This window comes from Oryctolagus cuniculus, chromosome 3 (assembly GCF_051225735.1).
Source record: "Oryctolagus cuniculus isolate XC-2025 breed Fujian yellow rabbit chromosome 3, ASM5122573v1, whole genome shotgun sequence".
Taxonomy (NCBI): Eukaryota; Metazoa; Chordata; class Mammalia; order Lagomorpha; family Leporidae; genus Oryctolagus; species Oryctolagus cuniculus.
In genome coordinates this window covers 121826847-121844808 of record NC_142869.1, presented here as the reverse complement: position 1 = coordinate 121844808, position 17962 = coordinate 121826847, and the positions used below count along the sequence as shown (strand labels likewise).

The 17962-nt window shown below is 43.0% G+C and overlaps 1 long non-coding RNA gene across 4 annotated transcripts in view; it reads right to left on the bottom strand.

The window, feature by feature from the left end:
* Positions 1-17962, bottom strand: part of LOC138848879 (uncharacterized) — a 126768-nt gene that overhangs the window by 108056 nt on the left and 750 nt on the right. The window contains exon 2 of one of the 4 annotated variants that reach the window (XR_016230889.1): positions 16679-16901. The exons of the other annotated variants lie outside the window; for them this stretch is intronic. This is a non-coding gene — a long non-coding RNA (uncharacterized LOC138848879). The remainder of the gene's footprint in view (positions 1-16678; positions 16902-17962) is intronic. 4 annotated transcript variants of the gene reach the window in all.

Sequence of the window (17962 nt, the reverse complement as noted above, 5' to 3'; positions counted from 1 at the left end):
GACCTACCATTGCGGTCTATTGTGACCTGAAATTGATCACTTGGACTAGTGAGACGGCATTGGTACATGCAACCTTGATGGGATTGTATTGGAATCCCCAGACACATTTCTAACTGCACCATTTTAGGCATGTCCCAAATTGTACATCCCCCCCCCCTTATTCCCACTCTTATATTTAACAGGGATCACTTTTCAGTTAAATTTCAACACCTCAGAATAATTGTGAGTTAATTACAGAGTTCAACCAATAGTATTAAGTAGAACAAAAAAATACTCAAAGGGATAAAGTATAAAATTGTAAATCAAAAGTCAGGACAAGGGCTGATCAACTCACTGTTTCTCGTAGTGTCCCTTTCACTTCAACAGGTTTCCTTTTTTGTGGTTGGTTAGTTGTCACTGATCAGGGAGAACATATGATATTTGTCCCTTTGGGACTGGCTTATTTCATTCAGCATGTTTTCCAGATTCCTCCATTTTGTTGCAAATGACCGGGTTTTACTGTTTTTGACTGCTGTATAGTATTCTATAGAGTACATGTCCCATAATTTCTTTATCCAGTCTACTGTTGATGGGCATTTGGGTTGATTCCAGGTCTTAGCTATTGTGAATTGAGCTGTAATAAACATTAAGGTGCAGACAGCTTTTTTGTTTGCCAATTTCATTTCCTTTGGGTAAATTCCAAGGAGTGGGATGGCTGGGTTGTATGGTTGGGTTATATTCAGGTTTCTGAGGAATCTCCAGATTGACTTCCATAGAGGCTTAACCAGTTTGCATTCCCACCAACAGTGGGTTAGTGTCCCTTTTTCCCCACATCCTCTCCAGCATCTGTTGTTGGTAGAATTCTGAATGTGAGCCATTCTAACCCGGGTGAGGTGAAACCTCATTGTGGTTTTGATTTGCATTTCCCTGATTGCTAGTGATCTTGAACATTTTTTCATGTGTTTGTTGGCCATTTGGATTTCCTCTTTTGAAAAATGTCTACTAAGGTCATCGGTCCATCTCTCAAGTGGGTTGTTGTTTTGTTGTGGAATTTCTTGATCTCATTATAGATTCCGGTTACTAATCCTTTATCTGTCGCATGGTTTGCAAATATTTTTTCCCACTCTGTCGGTTGCCTCTTCACTTTCTTGACTGTTAGTTTTGCAGTACAGAAACTTCTCAATTTGCTGTAATCCCAATAGTTAATTTTGGCTTTGACTGCATGTGCCTCCAGGGTCTTGTCTTTTTTTTTTTTTTCATTTAAATTTTTTTTAACTTTTATTTAATGAATATAAATTTCCAAAGTACGATTTATGGATTACAATGGCTTCCCCCCCATACCGTCCCTCCCACCCACAACCCTCCCCTTTCCCACTCCCTCTCCCCTTCCATTCACATCAAGATTCATTTTTGATTATCTTAATATACAGAAGATCAGCTTAGTATACATTAAGTAAGGATTTCAACAGTTTGCTCCCACACAGAAACATAAAGTGAGAAATAATAGATGATTTTTTTCAAATGATGATGAAATCAGATCAGACCTATTGCCATGTTTAATCCCAGTGAGAGTCAAGTTGGGAGTTGATAATTTCTTTTTTTTTTTTTTTTTTTTTTTTTACAGAGGATCAGTTTAGTATACATTAAGTAGAGATTTCAACAGTTTGCACCCCCATAGAAACACAAAGTGAAATATATTGTTTGAGTATTCATTATAGCATTAAATCTCAATGCACAGCACATTAAGGACAGTGATCCTACATGAAGGGTAAGTGCACAGTGACTCCTGTTGTTGACTTTACCAATTGACACTCCTGTCTATGGCATCAGTAATCTCCCTATGCTCCAGTCATGAGTTTCCAAGGCTATGGAAGCCCTCTGAGTTCTCCGATTCTTATCTTGTTTAGACAAGGTCATAGTCAAAGTGGAGGTTCTCTCCTCCCTTCAGAGAAAGGTACCTCCTTCTTTGAAGACCTGTTCTTTCCACTGGGATCTCACTCGCAGAGATCTTTTGCCAGAGTGTCTTGGCTTTCCATGCCTGAAATACTCTCATGGGCTTTTCAGCCAGATCCGAATGCCTTTAGGGCTGATTCTGAGGCCAGAGTGCTATTTAGGACATCTGCCATTCTATGAGTCTGCTGAGTATCTCACTTCCCATGTTGGATCACTCTCCCCCTTATTTATTCTATCAGTTAGTGTTAGCAGGTACTAGACTTGTTTATGTGCTCCCTTTGACTCTTAGTCCTTTCATTATGATCAATTGTGAACTGAAATTGATCACTTGGAATAGTGAGCTGGCATTGGTACATGCCACCTCGATGGGATTGAATTGGAATCCCCTGGTATTTTTCTAACTCTACCATTTGGGGCAAGTCAGCTTGAGCATGTCCCAAATTATACATCTCTTCCCTCTCTTATTCCCACTCTTATGTTTAACAGGGATCACATTTCAGTTAATTTTCAACACTTAAGAATAACTGTGTGATAATTACAGAATTCAACCAGTCATATTAAGTAGAACAGACAAAAAAACTACTAAGAGGGATAATGTATTAAGTTGTTCATTAACAGTCAGGGCTATGCTGATCAAGTCACCGTTTCCCATAGTGTCAATTTCACTTCAGGAGGTTTCCTTTTTGGTGTTCAGTCAGTTGTCACCGATCAGGGAGAACATATGGTATTTGTCCCTTTGGGACTGGCTTATTTCACTCAGCATGATGTGTTCCAGATTCCTCCATTTTGTTGCAAATGACTGGATTTCGTTGTTTCTTACTGCGGTATAGTATTCTAAAGAGTACATATCCCATAATTTCTTTATCCAGTCTATCGTTGATGGGCATTTATGTCGGTTCCAGGTCTTAGCTATTGTGAATTGAGCTGCAATAAACATTAGGCTGCAGACCGCTTTTTTGTTTGCCAATTTAAATTCCTTTGGGTAAATTCCAAGGAGTGGGATGGCTGGGTCGAACAGTAGGGTTATCTTCAGGTTTCTGAGGAATCTCCAGACTGACTTCCATAGTGGCTTGACCAGTTTGCATTCCCACCAACAGTGGGTTAGTGTCCCTTTTTCCCCACATCCTCTCCAGCATCTGTTGTTGGTAGAATTCTGAATGTGAGCCATTCTAACCCGGGTGAGGTGGAACCTCATTGTGGTTTTGATTTGCATTTCCCTGATTGCTAATGACCTTGAACATTTTTTCATGTGTCTGTTGGCCATTTGGATTTCCTCTTTTGAAAAATGTCTATTGAGGTCCTTGGCCCATCTCTTAAGTGGGTTGTTTGTTTTGATCTTGTGGAGTTTCTTGATCTCTTTGTAGATTCTGGCTATTAACCCTTTATCTGTTGCATAGTTTGCAAATATTTTTTCCCATTCTGTCGGTTGCCTCTTCACTTTCTTGACTGTTAGTTTTGCAGTACAGAAACTTCTCAATTTGCTGTAATCCCAATAGTTAATTTTGGCTTTGACTGCATGTGCCTCCAGGGTCTTTTCCAAGAAGTCTTTGCCGGTGCTGATATCTTGCAGGGTTTCTCCAGGGTTTCTCCAATGATCTCTAATAATTTGATGCTGTCGGATCATCGATTTAGGTCTTTAATCCATGTTGAGTGGATTTTTGTGAAATGTGTAAGATAGGGGTCTTGCTTCATATTTCTGCACGTGGAGATCCAGTTTTCCCAGCACCATTCATTGAATAGATTATCCTTGCTCCAGGAATTGGTTTTAGATCCTTGATCAAATATAAGTTGGCTGTCCATGTTTGGGTTGATTTCTGGTGTTTCTATTCTGTTCCCATTGGTCTATCCATCTGTTTCTGTACCAGTACCATGCTGTTTGATTACAACTGCCCTGTAGCATTCCTGAAATCTGGTATTGTGATGCCTCCGGCTTTCTTTTTGTTGTACAAGATTGCTTTAGCAATTCGAGGTCTCTTGTGTCTCCATATGAATTTTGCATCATTTTTTCTAGATCTGTGAAGAATGTCTTTGGTATCTTGATTGGGATTGCATTGAATCTATAAATTGCTTTTGGGAGAACGGACATTTTGATGATATTGATTCTTCCAATCCATGAGCATGGAAGATTTTTCCATTTGTTGGTATCCTCTTCTATTTCTTTCTTTAAGATTTTGTAATTCTCATCGTAGAGTTCTTTAACGTCCTTGGTTAAGTTTATTCCAAGGTATTTGATTGTTTTTGCAGCTTTTGTGAATGGGATTGATCTTGGCAGTTCTTTCTCAGCTGTGGCATTATCTGTGTATACAAAGGCTGTTGATTTTTGTGCATTGATTTTATATCCTGCTACTTTGCCAAACTCTTCTATGAGTTCCAATAGTCTCTTAGTAGAGTTCTTTGGGTCCTCTGTTTAAATAAAGAATCATATCATCTGCAAAGAGGGATAGTTTGACTTCTTCCTTCCCAATTTGTATCCCTTTAATTTGTTTTTCTTGCCTGATGGCTCTGGCTAAAACTTCCAGAACTATATTGAATAGCAGTGGTGAGAGTGGGCATCCCTGTCTGGTACCAGATCTCAGTGGAAATGCTTCCAACTTTTCCCCATTCAATAGGATGCTGGCTGTGGGTTTTTCATAAATTGCTTTGAATATATTGAGGAATGTTCCTTCTATACCCAGTTTGCTTAGAGTTTTCATCATGAAAGGGTGTTGTATTTTATCACATGCTTTCTGTGCATTTATTGAGATAATCATATGGTTTTTCTTCTGCAGTCTGTTAATGTGGTGTATCACATTGATTGATTTGCGAAAAAGATCATACACCTTCTGAAAAAAAATAAAAATTCTTTTGACATTTTCACTTTTCTGTTTTCTTTGTTTGACTCTCGTAGACAGTATTAAGAGGTACTACAAACTTAATTTTTCCAAATGCATCTCTAATTGTCCAACTGCCTTAATTCATCAACCCATTCTTCACCAATTGGTTTATAGATAAAATGTGTATTCACATTAAGAATAGCAAAACTGGGAGGTCTGGGTCAAGGCTCTTAATGGTGCCTCATTGATTTGCTTGTACATACAACAATATTAGACTTGTTATCATAATTTTACAATAGTTTCCTCTAGGGCAAATCTATCTTCTTCTGAATAATAAATTCTCAAACTTTATAAATTTAGGAGTTACCTCACATTGGATTTTGATTGGAGCAAGAAGGAATACATAGATTAATGCTGGGAAAATGTGTATTTTGTCACTTTTCAATAAAATTTTTATGATTGTATTGTATATATTATTTTATCTATGAATTCATATTGTTAGATTAAACCAATGTGTTTTTGTTTTCCTTATAAAATACATATTAATTTACCTAAATTCAATTTTATGTAGCAACTTCATTTATTTAAGTAGCTCTTAAATGTGATTTTAAAGAAAAATTTTTTCAGATCCATTTTGAAGAGACGGGGGAGAGGGGGGTTCGTCTGATCCAGGGGCCCTGAATCTAGGAGCGGCGGAGTTTGAGAAGCCAGCAGTTGGGGGCTCGGCGGCAGCGGTCCCATGGCCAAAGCTGGGGGGGGGGGGGGGCGCCGAGCGCGCGGGGTTGGGGGGGGGGGGGGGGTCCTGGTCTTTGGCTTCTCGACTCGGTCCTGTTTGGACAGCGAACCTGTCTAGGCCTGTCAGGTCAGTGCGGAGTCCGAGGCCTGGAGCGGGCTGGAGGGGGCTGGGGTGCCTGGTGTGGAGTGGGGGACAGAAGCCTGGAGTCGGCCCTCGCCGGTGCCACGCGCGGCCTCCGCCCTGCCGGGGCCCGCGCGCGCCCTTGAGCGTGGGGGGCCTCGCTGGCGCGCGGGGCTGCGCGGGGGTGGCGGCTGCGCGCCCGCGCGCGCCCCCTCCCCGCCCCTCGCCGCTGCAGGGCTCCGGTCCGCCCGGCTGCCTCCCCCACCCTCCGCACTGGAGCGGGCGGGGTGTTCCCGAGCCGCCAGCGGCCGGGGGGAGGGTGTGGACGCAGCGCCCGCAGGCAGGCCCCACCTCCCGGGCCGGCCCCTCGCGGCCGGGAGCTCGGCGGGGAGGGGCGGCGGCGGCGGGCTCGCCCTTCCCCCGGAGGCCGGCGCGGGGGTGGGGGCGCCGGGTGCCCCGGGTCGCGGGCCGGAGGTGGTCCCCCACGCCGCGGGCGGGCCGGCCCCGCCCCCGGGCTCGGGCCGGGCGTGGGCGGGCCCCGCGCTGTTCTCCAAAGTGGGAGTTCGGGACGGGACCCCGAAAACAGGACGGGCCGCGGCCTCGCTCCCACCTCGGAGCTCGAGGAGGCGGAAGCCCGGAGTTGACCCTTTCGCCCCGACTGGCAGTGTCCTTGCTCGGGGAATTGTCGGAGCTCAGCGAGGTGCGGGTTAACAGCGCGACCCAGATCCCGTGAAGTTCTCGTTCCCCTCGCTCCCGTGTACACGTCGCGGGATATTTTCGTAACCCTCTCCTTCCCCCGAGCGGCGGGAATGGTGAAGGGGCTACGTGGGGTTAACCCTCGGACTCTGGGCACTGGGACAAGTTGGCGCTCCCCCCGCGGCCGGTGGACTCGCCCTCCGCCCGCCTGGGGGCCGGCGTGTGGAATGTGCCATTCGCCGGGGGGGGGGGGCGGGGGTTGCGTGCCCGGCGGCTCGCAGGGTTAGTTTGGAAATGGTCGAACAGTTGTCGCTTCCCTTTCTTCATTCCAAGTTTTGTGCAAAGGGAAGTTCCTTCAGAGTTCCACAGAGGCCCGGGAGGGTTCTGTCCCGCCCGGTTCCATGGGAGCGCGGACGCAGCGGCCTCCCTGGCTGCCCCGTCCCTGCCGCCGGGTTTGAACCCACGCCTCTGGCTAACTTCGCGAGTTTCCCAGGCGTCCGAATGGCTGTTTGTGACAGTGGTGCGCGCATTTTTTGTGTGTGTGACATGAGAATTGACTTATAGCCCATCATCTCGCGTGAGATATTTCCTTAGGATCGGGTAAAAGTGACTACTATAATAAAGATTTCTGTTATCTGGATTGTATTTTTTGTCTTCTGGGAGTAATTACTGTATGGTGGAATTATTAATTTCTCCACTTTTTAAACTTCACTAAGTTTTGACTTTTTATTTTATTGTAGTGACTTTCTTATTTCATCTGCCCGATTTTATGTTCCCAGATTTAGATACTGGAACACGAACAGAACTTTTTACTGTGAAACTTGGATTTTTAACTTTAGCATGTGTGGATGAATATATTAAGCACATTCTGACAGTTTTTTTGGAGGCATTAGGGTTTCTGCACAACTTTTTTCTTGATGTTAACAATTTTAACCTTGTTTGTTGCCTCTAATTGAAGGGTGAAGTTATCATATTGTGGGCTCATTTGTCACTTTCGAGTTAATTTCAGAGCAACTTGGTTCCTGATTATATTTTAGTGATAAAGTCTCTTTGTAACTCCTTTTAAAAGAAGTCTTTAATATGCTGGTGACCAATAATAAAGCAGAAATAATTAAACTTGAAAAAAAAAAGAAAAATTTTTTCAATCTTTCAGTATTCAAGTATGATGCTTGCTGGAGGATGTTAATCAATCACTTTAACAGTTTTAGAAACAATCTTTTTGATTAAAGTTCACAACAAACTTTTATCTTATTATGGGTAAAGACTATTTTCAATAGATGTTTCTGCATCTATTGACAGAACAATATGGATTTTCTTTCCTTGGTTAATCAATAGTAATAAATAATGGTGTCTTTTTATTGCACAGTGGTAAGAGTTTCACAAGGGTATATATGTAGGGAGTAAAACTACTAAGTTATTAGGTATGCATCTTCAACAGTAATTCAGAAGTCAAATTACTTTCCAAAGTGTTTTTTTTTTTAACTTACTTTCCTTAAGTCTTTATGTGCAATTGCCTTTCTTTATGTTTTTGGGGTTTTTTTTTTTTTTTTTTTTTTTTTTTTTTTTTGGCTCTTTTTGACAGGGAGAAAGGTCTTCCTTTACCATTGGTTTACTCTCCAATGGCCGTTACAGCTGGTGCACCACGCTGACCCGAAGCCAGGAGCCAGGTGCTTCTCCTGGTCTCCCATGCGGGTGCAGGGCCCAAGAACTTGGGCCATCCTCCACTGCACTCCCGGGCCACAGCAGAGAGCTGGCCTGGAAGAGGGGCAACCAGCACAGAATCAGGCACCCCGACCGGGACTAGAACCCAGTGTGCCGGCGCTGCAGGTGGAGGATTAGCCTATTGAGCCATGGCACCGGCTCTCTCCATGTTCTTATCCTCACTCACAACCACTGTGTATAAAAACCCAAGTTCTTATCAATAGGGCATTGTGACACATAATAGCTTTTCAGTTGAATTTGCATTTTCTTGAATTCTAATGAATTTGCTAATTTTTTCTTTGTTGAGCATTCAGATTTTCTTTTTGAGGTACTGCCTTTCCAAACTCATTTTACTACTGACTTTTCCACCCTCTTTTTTATGCGGTACGATGGCGTCTGTTTAAATGTTACCAGCCATACAGTTGTAATCAAAACAGCATGGTACTGGTACAGAAACAGATGGATAGACCAATGGAACAGAATTGAAACACCAGAAATCAATTCAAACATCTACAGCCAACTCATATTTGATCAAGGATCCAAAACCAATCCCTGGAGTAAGGACAGTCTATTCAATAAATGGTGCTAGGAAAATTGGATTTCCACGTGCAGAATCATGAAGCAAGACCCCTACCTTTCACCTTACACAAAAATTGACTCAACATGGATTAAAGACTTAAATCTATGACCTGGCACCATCAAATTATTAGAGAGCATTGGAAAAACCCTGCAAGATATAGGTACCGGCAATGACTTCTTGGAAAACACCCCAGAAGCACAGGCAGTCAAAGCCAACATTAACATTTGGGATTACAGCAAATTGAGAAGTTTCTGTACTGCAAAAGAAACAGTCAGGAAAGTGAAGAGGCAACCGACAGAATGGGAAAATATATTTGCAAACTATGCAACTGATAAAGGGTTGATAACCAGAATCTACAAAGAAATCAAGGAACTCCACAAGATCAAAACAAACAACCCACTTAAGAGATGGGCCAAGGACCTCAATAGACATTTTTCAAAAGAGGAAATCCAAATGGCCAACAGACACATGAAAAAATGTTCAAGATCACTAGCAATCAGGGAAATGCAAATCAAAACCACAATGAGGTTCCACCTCACCCGGGTTAGAATGGCTCACATTCAGAATTCTACCAACAACAGATGCTGGAGAGGATGTGGGGAAAAAGGGACACTAACCCACTGTTGGTGGGAATGCAAACTGGTTAAGCCTCTATGGAAGTCAGTCTGGAGATTCCTCAGAAACCTGAATATAACCCAACCATTCAACTCAGCCATCCCACTCCTTGGAATTTACCCAAAGGAATTTAAATTGGCAAACAAAAAAGCAGTCTGCACCTTAATGTTTATTGCAGCTCAATTCACAATAGCTAAGACCTGGAACCAACCTAAATGCCCATCAACAGTAGACTGGATAAAGAAATTATGGGACATGTACTCTATTGAATACTATACAGCAGTCAAAAACAACGCAACCCAGTCATTTGCAACAAGATGGAGGAATTTGGAAAACATCATGCTGAGTGAATTAAGCCAGTCCCAAAGGGACAAATATCATATGTTCTCCCTGATCGGCGACAACTAACTGAGCACCAAAGGGGAAACCTGTTAAAGTGAAATGAACAGTATGAGAAACAGTGACTTGATCAGCTCTTGTCCTGACGGTTGATGTACAATGTAATACTTTATCCATTTTAGTATTTTCTTTTTTGTTCTAGTACCATTGGTTGAACTCTGTAATTAACACACAATTATGCTTAGGTGTTTAAATTTTAACTGAAAAGTGATCCCTGTTAGGAATTTGGAAAACATTATGTTGAGTGAAATAAGCCAATCCCAAAGGGACAAATACCACTTGTTCTCCTTGACAGGTGACAACTAACTGAGCACCAAAAAGGAAACCTGTTAAAGTGAAATGAACACTATGAGAAACGGTGACTTGATCAGCCCTCACCCTGACTGTTGATAAGTAGCTTAATATGTTATCCCTCTTAGTATTTTTTTGTTTGTTCTACTTAATACTTTTGGTTGAATACTGTAATCAATACACAATTCTTCTTAAGTGCTGAAACTTAACTGAAAAGTGATCGCTGTTAAATATAAGAGTGGGAATAAGAGAGGGAACAGATGTGCAATTCGGGACATGCTCAAGCTGACTTACCTCAAACGGTAGAGTTAGAAACATACCAGGGGATTCGAATTCAATCCCATCGAGGTGGCATGTACCAATGCCATCTCACTAGTCCCAGTGATCAATTTCAGGTCACAATAGACCACAATGGCAAGTCTAAGAGTCAAAGGGATCACATAAACAAGACTAGTGTCTGCAAATACTAGCTGATAGAATCAAAAAGGGAGAGAATGATCCAACATGGGAAGTGAGATACACAGCAGATCCATAGAATGGCAAATGTCCTAAACAGCACTCTGGCCTCATAATCAGCCCTTAAGGCATGCAGATCCAGCTGAAATGCCCATGAGAGTATTTCAGGCATGGAAAGCCAAGACACTCCGGGGGGAAAAAAAACCTAAATGAAAGATCTCCACGAGTGAGATCCCAGTAGAAAGAATGGGTCATCAAAGAAGGAGGTACCTTTCTCTGAAGGGAGGAGAGAACTTCCACTTTGACCATGGCCTTGTCTAAATGTGATCAGAGTCGGTGAACTCAGGGGGCTTCCATAGCCTTGGCAGCTCATGACAAGAGCCTAGGGTGATTACTGAGGCCATAAACAAGAGTGTCAATTTGTTAATCAACAACAGGAGTCACTGTGCACTTACTCCTCATGTAGGATCTTTGTCCTTAGTGTGCTGTACATTGAGATTTAATGCTATAACTAGTACTCAAACAGCATTTTTCACTTTTTGTTTCTGTGTGGGAGCAAACTGTTGAAATCTTCACTTAATGTATGCTAAACTAATCTTCTGTATATAAAGAGAATCAAAAATGAATCTTGATGTGAATGGAAGGGGAGAGGGAGTGGGAAAGGGGAGGGTTGCGGGTGGGAGGGACGTTATGGGGGGGAAGCCATTGTAATCCATATTCTGTACTTTGGAAATTTATATTCATTAAATAAAAGTTTAAAAAAATAAAAATAAAAAAATAAATGTTACCAGCCATAATTTGGTAGATAAGTTATGGCTAAAGGCCTAATAATTAAGTTTTTATTTCTGATGGAACATTTTGAAAAATAAAACATAATTATCACATTATTTGTTATTGTCAGTATTTCTTTTAAAAGTACAAGAAAGGGACAAGAGCAGTAATACTTGTACAAATACTCAAGAGAAATGTGAAGGAATGAACTAGGGATATTTAGCAAGACCTTACCTCCCTCTACTTCCCCTTACCTCCATAAATGCCAGTAAAATTAATGTCTCATAGGAAGCAGTATTCAAGCAAGGACTGCTGAGAATGGATGTGTGAGTAATCCCAGCATCCTTGCCTGTCATGGAAGTGGGGAAATCTGCACATCTGAGGCTGAGGCTCTATAGCATTTCCCCTATTTTCACATGGTTGTGTTTAGTAATTCAGAGTGGTAGACAGACTGATAATGTATCATTTTCTGGCTATACTCCTTCCAACTCTCCTTCCTCACCACCCTCATGAGATTTTTCCTTGATCTCTCAAGTTCTTTGAAATCAAATATTTTTAATCTACAGCCTTACTTGGGATAAACCAAACTAAAATAGAATATTCACAGAAAAAAGTTCAATTTTTACTAGACTTCAGACTATTAAAAGATAAGATTGAAAAAAAACTTGTAGCAGGCTTGAGGCAAGCAGCCCATAGACTCATTTATTTCAGCTTATATAGTCAAGATCAGCCAATCCATTCAAGGGCCGGTCTATGCCCCAACCATTCACAGCCTGTTGCCAGTCAGGCTCTTGTTACCAGGCAGTTTCTGAAACCATCCAATCACGGCCTGCCGTCAGTCAGGCTCTGTTGTCATGTGGTTTTCTCTGTTGTCATGTGGTTTCTGAAGCCATCCAATCACAGCCTGTTGCCAGGCAGTTTCTGTTGTCAGTGGCCATCATGGCATGAACTTTTCACCACAGCGGCCATCTTGGCATGAACTTTTCACCTCATTCCACCACAAATGAGTATCGAAAATTCTCTAAGATTTGGTCAGTAATCACTTATACCACAACGTAGGTAAAGGGAAATAGGAAGCATCTTCATAAAACTAACACATAGCTTTTATTAATAATGCATATGGCATTGCTGGTTATTATCCATCATTGTAATCATTGTTCCAAGCTTTGTTCATTACATGGCAAACAACTTCCACCATTTTAACATATAATCTTCTCACATATATGCATATGGATGTGTTTGCAAGTCACTATGATTTGGAGAGAGTTTGAGTGTGTGCCCTAAGGGTTCTTATGCTGGGGAGTTGGTCTTTAGTGTGGTGCTAGTAAGAGGTAGGATGACTCTTAAGAGCTGGAGCCCAATGGGAGGTCATTACCACCTCTCCTCATTCTTTATTTGGCTTTGTATCTGCTGATGTGATCTCTCCTTCCCACATGTGCTCCCACAGGTACTGTGATGTGACCCAGTTAAGAAGGTCCTGAACAGGCACTGATTCCATCAATGAGACTGCCCAATATTGAATCTTCAACCTCCCAAACTATGAACTAAGTAAATCTCTTTTCTTTATAAATTATCTACTCAGGCACTTTGATTTGGTAACAGAAAATGAACTAAGGTACACATATATAGTATCTTACAAATAATATTAAATATTACAACAAATTAAACTTTTAAAATTTTAAATCAATTTGAGATTATAAAATTTTGTAAAAATGTTGCTGACTTGACACCATACTACTTCCTATTTTCCTAATGTGCTTCCTACTAAAAAAAAAAAAAAAAAATTCTTCCACATAAATGCAATGGGCTAATTTCTATCTTTTCCCCTTTCTCCCTTACTTTACTTTATGCACACACACAAATACAAACATGCGAGTCTTTCAAAATGTGCAAAAAATGAATTAAAAATACAAGTATTTTGGTGGAAAAATTTTGAAATCCATTCAGTTTTTCCATCATATGCATAGACTTTCGAAACCCATCATATACATGATCTTTTGAAAATCACACATATATATAATTGAGTTCATACCAATACCTCAAGTTATAATCCAATACCAAATAGTTTTTGCTTGTTTCCTTCCTTTCCTAATTGTGGATTCTTTCTCTATCAATGAAATGTCAGCTTTTGCAATTCTTCACAGCTAGAACATAAATAAGTAGAAATGTTTAAAATTATAATTGTGAATCTTCCTCTTCAGCCATTGATCTGAAAATCATTAGTATGGCAGAGAAAGGCAGATGTACTGCTCCTGGGGGAGACTCGCAGATGAGCTCTGTGGGATGTTAGCGAACAGACAGGATATGAGGAACTCAGGTTCATGTGTTTCCACTTATTTGTTTGAAAGGTGTGGGGGGGGGGGAATCTTCTACCCATGCTCCAGTATGGGATGCCAGCCATATGGACAGCAGGTTAGCTCATGATACCACAATGCTGATCCCCTCCCAACAATTACAATTTTTAATAAATGAATTCCTTTCTGGGTTTGTTCTACAATTTTCCACCTTATTATTCTCATCTTGGATGTATTAAGTGTATTGAAATTTCCTCTATTTTAAATAGTGTTGTATTATTTTTTGAACACTAGTTTATTTTGTTAAAGAAAATTGCTACAAGTGAAATTACTGATTGCAACATGAAATTCTTAAATCTTCATATGACAAAACAAAAGCCATTTTTCAGTTCTTTTAATTTTCCTTTTTTCAATTACCAATAATATTGCGTATTTCTGTTGTTACAGTCTATTTTTATGTGAATTATTTTTCATGTTATTGACACTTGATTTTTGTATTTGCCTGATTATTCTTTAAAAGCTGATAATAGAGCCGGCACTGTGGCTCACTTGGTTAATCCTCCGCCTCCGCCTGTGGTACCGAAATCCCAAATGGGCACCGGTTTTAGACCCGATTGCTCCTCTTCCAGTCCAGCTCTCTGCTGTGGCCTGGGAAAGAAGTAGAGGATGGTCCAAGGGCTTGGGCCCTGCACCCGCATGGGAGACCAAGAAGAAGCACCTGGCTCCAGGCTTCAGATCGGAGCAGCTCTGGCTATAGCGGACATTTGGGGAGTGAACCAATGGAAGGAGGACCTTTCTCTCTGTCTCTCTCTCTGTGTGTAATTCTATCTGTCAAGTAAATAAAAATAAATAAAAATAAAGGCTTTTAATAGTACATAAAAGTAATAGAATGTCATACTTCTTGCATATATACTTATCAGTTATCCATTTAGTTGTTAAGATGTTACATTATAGTGTAATATAATTGAAATATTTTAATATTAACACATAATTTCTTCTTCTGATATTGTATATCAGAGGTCATTTAACTGTTAACCTGTAACTGTCTTTGAGACCTTTCTGAGTTTTTCTTATATAGATTTTCATATAGCCACCAAAGATTAATTACATGTAATTTATTGTGATTATTTAACTCATTTTTCCTCTATTTATAGAGCCATCTTCCCAACATTATCAGCTCAAAAATTTTTGGTTTAGTAAAATAGTAAGGTATAGGGGCCAGCATCGTGGCACAAAGGGTTAAGCCACTGCCTGCAGCATGCCATCCCACATGGGCAGCGCTTCAAGTTCCAGCTGTCCCACTTCCAATCTAGCTCCCTCTTAATGTACTTGGGAAAGCAGCAGGGGATGGCACAAGTGTTTGGGTCCCTGTACCTATGTGGGAGATCCAGAAGAAGTTCCTGGCTCCTGGCTTCAGCCTAGGCCAGCTTTGACCCTTGTGGTCATTTGGGAAGTGGCTCAACAGATGGAAGACCTCTCTCCCTCCCTCCTTAACTCCCTCCCCACCCCCCTCTAACTCTGTCTTTCAAAAAAATAAAATAGATCTTTAAAAAATGGCAGCATTTTATAAATACCTTTATGTACATTGAGGGAATTTATTTTATGCTGTTCATTTCCCAGTTTTTTTTAACTTTTATTTAATGAATATAAATTTCCAAAGTACAGCTTATGGATTACAATGGTTTTCCCCCCCCATAAGTTCTTCTTTTTTTTTATTTAATAAATGTGAATTTACAAAGTGCAACTTTTGTATTGTTGTGGCTCCCCCCCGCCAACCTCCCTCCCTCCCGCGGCTCTCCCCTCTCCCATTCCCTCTCCCATCCCGCCCTTCATCAAGTTTCATTTTCAATCACCTTCATATACAGAAGATCACCTTAGAAAGGATTTCAACAGGCTGCACTCACACAACTGCACAAGGTATAGGGCATTGTTCGACTAGTAGTGTTGTTTTTAAGTTTCATAGTAAAACACATTAAGGACAGAGATCCTACATGGGGAGTCTGTACTCCGTGACTCCCGTTGTTGATTTAACAATTGGCACTCTTATTTATGACATCAGCAATCACCCGAGACTTTTTCTCCCCTATAACTTCCCTCCCACCGCAACCCTCCCCTCTCCCGCTTCCTATCCCCTTCCATTCACATCAAGATTCATTTTCAATTCTCTTTATATACAGAAGATCAGTTTAGTATATATTAAGTAAAAATTTCATCAGTTTGCACCCACACAGAAACACAAAGTGAAAAATGCTGTTTGAGTATTAGTTACAGCATTTAATCACAATGTACAGCACATTAAGGACAGAGATCCTACATGAGGAGTAAGTGCATAGTGACTCCTGTTGTTGATTAACAAATTGACACTCTTTGTTTATGGCGTCAGTAATCTCCCGAGGCTCTTGTCATGAGTTGCCAAGGCTATGGAAACCTTCTGAGTTTGCCAACTCTGATCATATTTAGACAAGGTCATAGTCAAAGTGGAAGAAGTGGCAGTTCTCTCCTCCCTTCAGAGAAAGGTACCTCCTTCTCTGATGACCTGTTCTTTCCACTGGGATCTCTCTCACAGAGATATTTGATATTTCATTTAGGTTTTGTTTGTTTGTTTGTTTGTTTGCCAGAGTGTCTTGGCTTTCCATGCCTGAAATACTCTCACAGGCTTTTTAGCCGGATCTGAAATGCCTTAAGGACTGATTCTGAGGCCAGAGTGCTGCTTAGGACATCTGCCATTCTATGAGTCTGCTGTGTATCTTGCTTCCCATGTTGGATCATTCTCTCCCTTTTTTTATTCTATCGGTTAGTATTTTCACACTACTCTTGTTTATGTGACCCCTTTGACTCTTAGTCCTATCATTATGATGAATTATGAACAGAAATTGATCACTGGGACTAGTGAGATGGCATTGGTACATGCCACCTTGATGGGATTGAATTGGAATCCCCTGGTATGTTTCTGACTCTACAATTTGGGGTAAGTCCGATTGAGCAAGTGCCAAACTGTACATCTCCTCCCTCTTTTATTCCCAATCTTATATTTAACAAGGATCACTTTTCAGTTAAGTTTCAACACGTAAGAATAACTGTATTAATTACAGAATTCATCCAATAGTATTAAGTAGAACAAACAAAAAAATACTAAAACGGATAAAGTATTAAGTTGCTCATCAACAGTCAGGGCAAGGACTGATCAAGTCAACATTTTGCATAATGTCCATTTCACTTTAACAGGTTTCCTTTTTGGTGCTGGGTTAGTTGTCACCGATCAAGGAGAACATACCAGCACTTCTGAGCATTAACCATCTGGGACCAGGAAGGAACAAACTCCTCCCTCTTAAGACCACTCACTGCCAGGTAGTGTCTCAGGCTGGAGCTGCTGATGGGAAAAGGGCGGGAGGGAGACGCGGTGAGCCACAGTGACCGCGGCTCGGCGCCTCCCTCCGTGCCCACAAGCGCGCAGGGTCGTGGAAGATGCAGCGGTGGCCACGGGCCGGTGAGGGGACCTGGGGAAGGAAAGGGCCAGCTCTTCAGCCCTGGGTCCCAGGGAACCTTCCCACCGCTCCGGAAGAAAGGAGGACTCCCCGGCTCATCCTAAAACTACACTGGGCCTCTCTGAGCTCTGGCAAATGCGGGCCAGGGTGGCTGAGCCAGCGAACACCGGGGCCCCCACCCGTGCCGCGCGCCGGTGGTCTGGGAGCGGCGCCCGGCGCAGATGGCGCTGGCAGCGACTTGGGTGCTCCAGCTTGGGCAGTCACTCCTGGCTCTAACCAGCATCATTGGGCGAACTGTGGCCAGAGGCCCCCGCGGGGAGCCCGGGCAGGGCAGGGACGGGAGGCGGGGGTCTCTCCAGTCAACCTCCATGCCAGCGCGCCGTCCCCGACAATTCTCAAACCTCGGAAGACAGCGCGGCTGGCTGGGACCCCCAGAGACCACCCCTGCAGGCCAACAAAGCCCCCCGCACACGCTCCCACCCCGCTGTCTTGTGTCTCTCCCGTTCGGCTTTTGGTTCCCTGAATCCTCTTTAGGGCAGCGAGACTGGAGCTAGGCGTCGGCCTCCCCCCGCCCTGAACCGGGCGATGCGCGCAGGTGTCGCACATCCGAAAAAGCCCACGCCCAGATCTGTCCGTGGGGAGTGGAACGCGCACACTCCTGCGCGCGCCCAGCCCGGCCCCTGAGCTCCTTGCCCCACCAGCACCAGGGCAACACACCTGGCGCCCTCCGGGTCGCTCGCTGCCCCGGAAGGCGCTGCGCTGGGCCGCAGCGACCTCTCCACACCCGACTGCCACAGGGAGCTCTCCGAGTAGAGCTTCCCGGAACGCGTGGGACGTGGGCACGGACGCCGAAGTTGGCCACGGACCGGAGGAGGCAGCGGGTGCTCGCCCGCGCCACCGGCGCTGTTTTTCGGCTGTGCCCTCGGCCGGGCGCTCGTCCCCTTCCTGGAGCCGGCACCCGCGGGTGTGTCGGAGACCCGTGAGGGAGAAGGGGCTTGGCGACCAGCTTCGCCAGCGCGGAGAGCGCCCGGCAGATCCCTCGGCCGCTGTTCTAGGGAACCCAGCAGCTCCCC